The sequence below is a fragment of the Taudactylus pleione genome, unplaced genomic scaffold, assembly GCF_031769625.1.
Source record: "Taudactylus pleione unplaced genomic scaffold, aTauple2 ptg000138l, whole genome shotgun sequence".
NCBI classification, from domain to species: domain Eukaryota; kingdom Metazoa; phylum Chordata; class Amphibia; order Anura; family Myobatrachidae; genus Taudactylus; species Taudactylus pleione.
This window is the reverse complement of record NW_028284540.1, coordinates 8857842-8867726: the sequence shown is the minus strand read 5'-3', so window position 1 is coordinate 8867726 and position 9885 is coordinate 8857842. Positions and strand designations below refer to the sequence as shown.

The following is a 9885-nucleotide window of genomic DNA, read 5'->3' as shown; positions in this document are numbered from 1 at the left end:
CTCCCTCACTGCCTACCAGCCATTGTACCAGCTCTCCAGCTCCCACAAGAGATAATTGTGTTGCAGTTATGTGAACACAACCTTACTGCTTGCCCTTCCCCATTCCACTTCTCCAGGCCCACTATTCAACTATTCACAAAAGTAGACTTACTGTATGGGCACATGCACTGTACAGAAATGTCAAATTCTAAATGAACCCCTCTTTACTAATTTCTCTAGCCATATACATACATTTTGATTGAGATCTTTTAAGTATAAATACATTTTTTTAATTGAATTATATGTTATATGTTGATGTAATTGTTATGTAATACTATTTTACTATTTTTTAAATTAAATTCAGGCATCTGACAGCGCTTTGAAATATCTTTCAATGATACTCTATGATGATGATGACAATGACCAGGGACATAACAGGTCTAAAATATGCCTTAACACATCATGACATCACTTTGAGGGGGCAGGGATGATGTGATCAGCAAGAAGATGGGTACCCATCTCATCTTTATTACTGTCAGGACAGTTCTACAATTTGCAGGGAAAGTGCCTGGAGCATTCTAAAGGCCCTTGGAGCAGTTCTACAGGCTTCAGAGTACAAGTTGCAGGCCAAATGCAGGTGCCATGGGGAAGCCACCGCCTAGGGCTCTGCACCCTGGGCAGCAGCACGACTCACACACCCCTAGGTTATGGCTCGGACTATGACTATCAGCAGCACTCTGTAAGCCCTTCTGATTATCTGCTTGTCCATCAATCCCTCCAGCTGATAGTACTTAGGGTCTGATTCAGAGATGAATGCAATTAGCACAGCCACTCTGTCTTTGTACGCAGCAGCTATGCGAATATGCTAAAGCTGCAGTGCGGTATCCTGTGTAAATAGATGCCAACTGCAGACTTCTGTGAGCTGCAGTCTGTCAATCAACCTTTATTCAATAGCATTGTAGTTATATTATAAGATATCATGGATGTCTATTTGGGTTACTTAGTGTTATTGACATTTCAGTTGGACAACTGGATGAATAAAGATTCCCATCGGTCCACCAGTAGCATTGCCACTGCCAGACAAGCAAAGAAGTATTACCCCTGGCACTTTGCAGCCAAACCCTTCATAATTGCCCCTGAAAAGTCAGTGAGGGATCTCTGGAAATATTGGTATTTGTACTTAACTACTGTATATCAAATGTGCCTGGATGGTACAAAAGCAATTAAAAATATAAGACATCAGTTGATATTGCAACAGTTACTCTCTTTTAATATTAAATACAACTTAACTTGTAAATTAATTCACACAACAAGAGTTGGCTTCAAATTAGATAAACTATTTTTTATATATTTAGATTATCTGTATTTATTAAGGTTAGTATCGTAATCATATAAATCATTGGTTAAGGAGTGTGTAATAACTAAACCGTTCTTACCACCAACAGCAAGGCCACTTAATCAGTTGCACTTACACTATATCAATGCTAAACCAACTCCAAAATACCCCTAAAAATACCTTCAAGTACATGAAATGTCCCTCATCAGTAAGACATACACTATACACCGGTGCGCATCCTCGATATTCGGCCTAGGCACCACCACAACCCCATTAAGGGAAATCACACAATGAGAAAAATTAATCTTCCTTCACACTTCATCTACCATGGGGAAGTTTTCTTAGAATGCTACACATTTTGAGGCACAATGGCTAAATCTGCAGAAGGACCAAGATCTAGATAGTAACTCAAAATTACGCATAATGGCCCAACTCAAAGCCAAAGATGTACATCTACACAAACCACCAGTCTAGGTACTCCATGCAGCCGCCACCGAATGATCTGCCAAATCAGTACACCAATCAGTACACCATGAGGGGCCAACTGATGAAATTTAACCCAATTAAACATCGGGAACCCGGCGGCTATTCATGGTGCTCTCTGCCGGCTGGCTCTGTGTGCATCTGTGTAGTTGGCCCTGGACTCACCTGATGGTCCAGAATGAGCGTCATCAACCTTATATACCTGGGCTCAAGATCCCAAGACAAACTGAAGACCCATGTCAGCAGATAAAAAGAGACAACCAATGGTCCCAAAAACAGACAGAGGCAGGCAGGAGAAAAGGCAAAGACATAGCAGGAAGGGAGGAAACAGATGTGGATAACAGCAAAGGGATATCCAAAGCCTGAAAAACCTGCGCCACACAATTGAATTTGCATTCCAAATTTACTGAACTTAGAAAAGTTTACTAAAATATGTTAATTTTAACATAACACAAAAACTGTTTGTTTGTGTGCTCCTACTTAGGCCTTTACCGGAACATATGTTCACACACTGCGCCTTTGGGGACTGTTTGGTGCTCTAGGTTGGTGGGGTGGTTGTCTAACTGCTAGCAGTCGATGTGCTACAACCTCCCAATGATTCTCTTTGGCCCACAATCTCTTTTTGTACAGTATGCTGAGAGGTGCCTCTGTTTGCCCCCTAATAGCCTGACTAATCTCAAACAAGTGCATATCTATGTTATGGGCCATTCTGGTTCTCATACTCTGCAACACTGGTTGTGTCGGCTATTTTACAGAGCTGTCTCGTGATGGCATTCCTTTGTGTTGTTTGCACATTCATGAAATGAACCTGGATTTGTAAGAAATTTTAATGACTGTGCCATTTCTTCCACAGTTCGGGCAGACTGTGGTGTGGGCTATGGCTGGGCCTGCTGCCATTCTTGTGTCACCACAATGTTGCCTGCTGTTGTGTCCTCTGCAGGCTCAACTGGATCAACAGGCGTGAAGATGATGTCCTACCGATCTGAAAACTGTTGATGACAATCAGTGTTGGTGGGATCGCACGAGAAGGACATGTAAAGTGGATATTAACTGTTCAATGACAATCGGTGTTGGTGAGCTCGCACAAGAAGGATATGTAAAGTGGATATTAATGGAAAGTAATCATGCTTGTTAAGTATAAAATATGCTATCTCTAGTAATTTGGCCCTCCTAAAATTGTATGTTTTACAGATATCCATGCTTGTGCACAGGTGATTTCAGTAGTGATTCAATTAAGTTGTTGAATTCAACACAATTCAAGCATGATTTTTAGGAACTTCTGTATGGGATGTTTGTATTAATTTAAAAGTTTACATTCCCGTGTATTGTAACCATTAGGGTATAATTTAGAGGTTACACTACTAATATGGTTTTGGCTTCACTACATTGTTAAATGGATATATGTAACAATGGTGATGGCATAATGTGACAATATAGATGTATTGCAGAGCCTGCTGACCCGTGGACTGATTGCACTTTTCTTCGATTTTTATTTGTTTAGGACTTACCAGTCTCCTCTTCATCTATTTGTGGACATGGCCTTTTAGCAGGAGGCTTCATCTTCTGTGGTACAGCTGAGGAAACAAATATAAAATATGTTTAAGCGGCCTTTCTTGGTCTTCAGATTATGCATCTGTACTAGAATATGCATCTGTTATGATTGCCAAAGCCTGCCCCGTGTGAACCGACTAGAACCCAGCTGATGAGGTCTTCCGCCAATAACAATCGCCCGTTGTTCATTTAGAACTGGTCGTATTCACCGGTACTTAGACGGCCACCTGGTCTTAATACTTGGGGTGGTAGTGGTTCACATGAGGGTACAATAGAATCTAGTGGTGAGTGGGACAACAAGAACAAGAACAGTTCGAGAAATGGCGTAGAAACCGGTGTACGGCTTTGAGAGCCGATGTTGCGGCTTTTATGCCAATAGTGCTGCATGAGCCGATGGTAAAAAGCTGGTAACAAGTGGTAAGGCTTTGAGAGCCAATGGTGTGGATAATATGCCGATGGTGCAGCTTGTGTGCCGATGGTGCGGCAATAGCCGATGGTACAATACTGGTAGCAAGTGCTGCGGCTATGAAAGCCGAAGGTGTGGCAAATATGCAGATGGTATGGCATGTGTGCCGATGGTGCGGCATGAGCCAATGATACAAAACTGGTAGCATTGCTGCGGCTTTGAGAGCCAATGGTGTGGCTAATATGCCAATGGTGTGGCTTGTGTGCCGATGGTGCTGTAATAGCTGATGGTGCAAAACTGGTAGCAAGTGCTGCGGCTATAAGAGCCGAAGGTGCAGCAAATATGCCGATGGTGTGAGGGATTTCACGACGCAGGTCTGTCTGGGTGAGCTCTTGAGACAAGTGCACTCGTGGCCGCGTGTGTCAGCCGGAGCCCCTTCAATGTTCAGCTGTGTTCCCACAGCAAAAGGGAACACAGCTGAACATTGAAGGGGCTCCGGCTGACACACGCGGCCACGAGTGCACTCGTCTCAAGAGATCACCCGGACAGACCTGTGTCATGAAATCCCTCATACTGGAGATTGAAGGTACCGTACTGACTTCATTAGCGGCACACGACTGATCCTCTCAGCGTGTCCCCACACCGGAGATTGAAGGTACCATGCTGACTTCATTAGCGGCACATGACTGATCCTCTCAGCGTGTCCCCACACCGGAGATTGAAGGTACCATATTATGCTGACTTCACTAGCGGCACACAACTGATCTTCTCAGCGTGTCTCATCTCCTGGTGTGTGCACCGCAATTACTGTTCCTGTATCCCACACTAGATCCCAGCATTGGGACCTTTTAACTGTTCCAACAAACTTTGGTTTCATAGAAGGAGACTGTATCATCACTGCTCATTTGTGAAGGAGCGGTGCTCAATTGGGAATCTAATATATACATCACTGTGCATGGATGTACCATGAACCCACTTAGCTGTTGATACTTATCAGACTACACACAATATCAGTAGATCTCTATATTTTTTTTCATCCTACCTTACAGGACATCATTGTTACAAATTGGCAACAGTGTTGCACACTATTGGAGAATTGACACCATAGTCAATATTCATGGCAGCTTCCAGATTAGGGTCTACGGATCATCCCCAGGATTATTGCATCCAGTGATTGTCATTTGGTCATATTCAATTGTAGCTTTTAATTTTTTAGTTTTATGTTCATGCTACTGATTAATGTTATTGTTGTCCATGTGTAATTTTTGCGTACTGGGTATTTGTATTTAGAACTGGTCGTATTCACCGGTACTTTTTATTTTTATGTCTAAAGATTTTTCTATTTATTTAATGATTTGTGAGACTCTCCATTCCTAATATTCTGTGACATTTCTTCATTTAGTGGATTTATTATCTATTTAAAAGCTTACTCAGGCCTCTAGAGATAGCGCTCCTTTTTTTGCCTTTTAAATCTGCTCGGTAATTAACTACTGCACCCAACATACTTATTAAACAGTATGTCATATTATTTTTAAGTCTGTATCAAGGCAGGAAATTACTCTGTATCTGTGTTGGTATATTGTCCTCTCACCATTTGTTTATTTTACTGCTGACCCTTTGTTGTGTGAGGAGAGTGTTAGGGGTGGAGGTGGAATCAATGTGGACACCTGGTTTGAGTCATACTTATTTGTCACTATTAGGCTGCCATAGCCGGGGCTGTTACAACATCATTATCCAAGGTTTGAAGTGCATAGTTTAAAGTGTCAATAGAACATTTACGTTAAAGCTGGAGTTATTCAGGAGTTAAACAGGAGAACAGAAGGAGAATTTAACAGATCACCAATTCCTGCTATTAAGGACTGCTTTTATCTACCACCACACTTCCATCATGCCTATGTATTATGCCTGCACCTGGATCTCCAATGCTGCCCGCATCCCTCCTGATCCCTCCTGATCTTCCCATGCAATCTGCTTATCCACTCCAACTATACCTTACCAATCCACGCAGCAAGATTACCTCTCAAATGGTCCTTGGCTGTGGCCCCCAAATCATGAGGCTTCGTGCAAGTTTGCTGTACTCATTGTTTTTTTTTCCTCTTAAGTTTAGACGATTCTTTCCATAGATGTTAGATAACTGTGACCCTTGTATCCAGCCCATCTGTGTCACCCATGTTTGTCTGCCCCTTCCCCTTTAGAATGTAAGCTCTCACGAGCAGGGCCCTCTTCCCTCATGTGCTTAACTTTCACTTAATTATACTCTAATTTACAACAGCACCCAACCCTTGGTTACAGACACCATGCTGCTTATCTAAGTGTTACACAGCAATGTATAAATCATGTATCTGTCCTGCATTTATTTTACTGTTAACTTATGTTTTATTGTGTGCTTATTTGTCTATGTACTGTGTAGGGCTGCGGAACCCTTGTGGTGCCAAATAAATAAAGCATAATAATAATAATAATAATAATAATAATAATAATAATAATAATAATAATAATAAAAAGTGCTGCAGGTATGAAAGCCAATGGTTTGGCAAATATGTAAATGGTGTGGCTTGTGTGCCGATGGCATGGCAAATAGGCTGATAGTGTGGCTTGTGTGCTGATGGTGCGGTAATAACCAATTACAAAACTGGTAGCAGGGCAGCGGTTTTGAGAACCGATGGTGTGGCTAATATGCCGATGGTGCGGCTTGTGTGCCAAAGGTGCTGCAATAGTCGATGGTACAAAACTGGAAGCAAGTGCTGCAGCTATGAGAGCTGAAGGTGTGGCAAATATTCAGATGGTGTGGCATGTGTGCCAATGGTGCGACAATAGCCAATGATACAAAACTGGTAGCAAGTGCTGCAGCTATGAGAGCCAATGGTACGGCAAATATGCCGATGGTGTGGCTTGTGTGCTGAAGGTGCGACAATAGCCGATGGTACAAAACTGGTAGCAGTGCTGTGACTTTTGGAGCCGATGGTGCGGCTAACATGCCGATGGTGTGGCAATAGCCGATGATACAAAACTGGTGGCAGTGCTGTGGCTTTGAGAGCCGATGGTGCGGCTAATGTGCCAATGGTGTGGCTTGAGTTCCGATGGTGCAGCAAGAGCCAATGGTAGAAAGCTGGTAACAAGTGCTGCGGCTTTGAGAGCCAATGGCAGTTTGGAAACTATTGATGTGGCTAGGGAGCCAATAGTAGAAAGCTTGTTGTAAGTACTGCAGCTTTGAGAGCCGATGCCAGCACGCAGTGTTGGTGGTTCTAGGAAGCCATTGCAGAAGCTGGAGAGTCGGAGACAGCACGGAAGCTGCTGGTGCGGCTTGAGTGACAATGATGCAGCAAGACCTGATTGTAGAATGCTGGTAGCAAGTGCTGTGGCCCTGAAAGCTGATGGCAGCATGACAGTGTTGGTACAGCTAGGAAGCCATTGCAGAAGCTGAAGAGCTGGACAGCACGGAAGCTGCTGGTGCGGCTTGGGTGACAATGATGTGGCAAGAACCAATGGTAGAACTCTGGTAGCAAGTGCTTCGGCCCTGAGAGCTGATGGCAGCATGGAAGTATTGGTGCAGCTAGGGAGCCATTGGAGAGGCTGGAGTGCCTGAGACAATATGGAACTACTGCAGGAATATCAGAATCTTCACCACGAGGAGATTCAGAATGCTGGCCATGCAGCCGAGTTAGAGGAACGCTATAGTCAGCAAGGTGGCAAAAGTCCAGTGTGTAGAAATAGGAATACTATCCAATCACACTGTGCTATGGATATCAGGCATGCTGATCACCTGGCAACTGATGGCGCCAGAATAACAGCATCAGTAAAAACTGCTAGCTGAAAATGAGTTGCGACAGCAACTTGTAATAGTAGCCCCCGTTGACACAGGGTTGAAGAACCCCCAGAAGCTGGTTTGCCTGGGAAATCTTGGAAGAAAAGTCTCCTCAACCTTGGAGCATGAGAAGGAACCCAGGAGCATTCCTCTGGACCATAGCCCTTCCAGTGGACCAAGATCTGCATACAACCCCTGGAAATTCTAGAGTTCAAGGTCTTCTCCACCCCAAACTCATGTGGACCATGGACCATAACTGAAGCAGGCCTAGACGCAAACTTGGGTCTGAACTTTACTGAACAGAAGACTAGTTGAGCAAGGAACAGTGGAAGGTGTTATTGATATGAAGAGACCTGGGTAACTGAAGTTTGAAGGCATACCAGGTTCACCTGCAAAATGATGCGGAAAAGACCAATGAACCTTGGACCCAACTTCTGCATAGGTTGGTGAAACTTAATGTTTTTGGTGGAGAGCCAAACCAAATCATCTTTCTTGAACCCACCTGCCTTCCGATGCTTGTCAGCAGACCTTTAGGAGCAGAAGGATTCCTTTCCGAAGATTTTGGTGAACTTTGTTTCAAATACGACTGAGCCAAGAGACAGAAGGTGAGACTGGTAAACTGGAGTCGAAAGAGATTGGTCTCGGATGTTGGCCCGTGACACAAAAGAATGGAGATACCAAAGATGAAGTATGGCACAAGTTGTTAAAAGCAAACTCAGCAAGCGGTAGATGGGATGCCCAGTCATTATGACACTTGGAGACATTACAGCATATATATTGCTCCAGACACTGGTTAATGTGCACAGTTTGTCCATTGGACTGCGGATGGTACCCTGAAGACAGGCTAAGGTCAATGCCCAAGGAAGCACAGAAAGCTCTCCAGAACAGTGCCACAAATTGTGTTCCTCGATCCAACACAACATCCACTGGTAAGCCATGTAGGTGAAAGATATGCTGGAGAAACAGGGCGAAGGGTTCTTTGGCAGAAGGGAGCTTAGACAATGGTATAAAGTGGGCCATTTTGCTAAACCAGTCCACCACCATCCAGATCACAGAACATCGAGCAGATACTGGAAGGTCAACAATAAAACCTATGGCAATGTGAGTCCAGGGTCTCCTAGGTATGGAAAGAGGAAGTAACAGACCTGAAGGAGTTGTCCGATGTGTCTTATTCCAGGCGCAGACCTCACATGCCAGGACAAATTCACACACATCCTTGGTCAGAGAAGGCCACCAAACTGAATGGGAGAGTAACTCTAAGGTTTTACTGATGCCTGGGTGCCCAAAAGCTTGGCAAGCATGAAAACCCAGTAGGACTGATCTCCTGAATTTTTCTGGAAAGAACAGAAGACCAGAAGGCTTACTGACTGAAATGCCTGAATGAGTTCAGCCAGATTTCGGGTGATGGCAGAATGGAAGAAGGAGCTGATGTATGGGTTCAAAGCTCCTGAATAAGGCATCAGCCTTGATGTTCTTTGAACCAACGAGATGAGGAAGTTGAACCAGGTGAAACATAATGCCCAACGTGCTTGCCGCGAGTTCAACCTTTTTGCAGACTGAATGTAAGACAGGTTCTTGTAGTCAGTAAGAACCATGATTCATTGTTTGGCCCCTTCTAAACAGTGTCTCCAGTCCTAGAATGCCCACTTAATTGCAAATAACTCCTGATTACCTACACTGTAGTTGCACTCTTCTGAGTTGAACTTGCAAGAGAAAAAGACACAAGGGTGCAATTTATTATCGGCAAGATCCTCCTGAGACAGAATGGCCCCAGCTCCAAATTCTGAGGTGTCCACTTCAAGGATGAACGGAAAATCCGGATCGGGATGCCGAAGCACTGCAGCCTGAGTAAATGCGAGTTTAAGTGCTGCAAAGGCCTCGATCACTTTGGTTGACCAATTAAAGGTGTCTGCTCATTTCTTGGTCCATTCAAAGATGGGTGCAACGATGGTGGAAAAAGACTTAATGAATCTGTGGTAATAGTTAGAAAACCCAAAAATGCGATGGATCGCTTTCAGGGAATACGGCTGGAACCATTTTTGAATAGCTTCCACTTTACTCAGATCCATGGAGACATCAAAATCACACTTCTCTAGGTTAGGGTAAAGGTGATTTTCCAGTAGTTTCTGTAGAACTAGGCGTACATGCTGATGATGTTGATCCAGCGACTGGGAGAAAATGAGTATGTCATCCAGATACACGACTACAAGCTTCCCTCCCAAAGGACATTGTTAATGAGATCCTGGAAGACCGCCAGATAGGCCGAATGGCATGAACAGGTACTCGTAATGTCCAGAATGGGTACTAAAGGCCATCTTCCACTGA

General features: G+C 43.9%; 1 long non-coding RNA gene across 2 annotated transcripts in view; it reads right to left on the bottom strand.

The window, feature by feature from the left end:
• Window positions 1-1466: 1466 nt before the first annotated feature.
• LOC148522826 (uncharacterized) overlaps window positions 1467-9885 on the bottom strand; it is an 86963-nt gene continuing 78544 nt past the window's right edge. For both annotated transcript variants that reach the window (XR_015878498.1, XR_015878497.1), the window contains 2 exons: window positions 3307-3372; window positions 1467-2787 (listed from right to left, as the gene is read on the bottom strand). This is a non-coding gene — a long non-coding RNA (uncharacterized LOC148522826). The remainder of the gene's footprint in view (window positions 2788-3306; window positions 3373-9885) is intronic.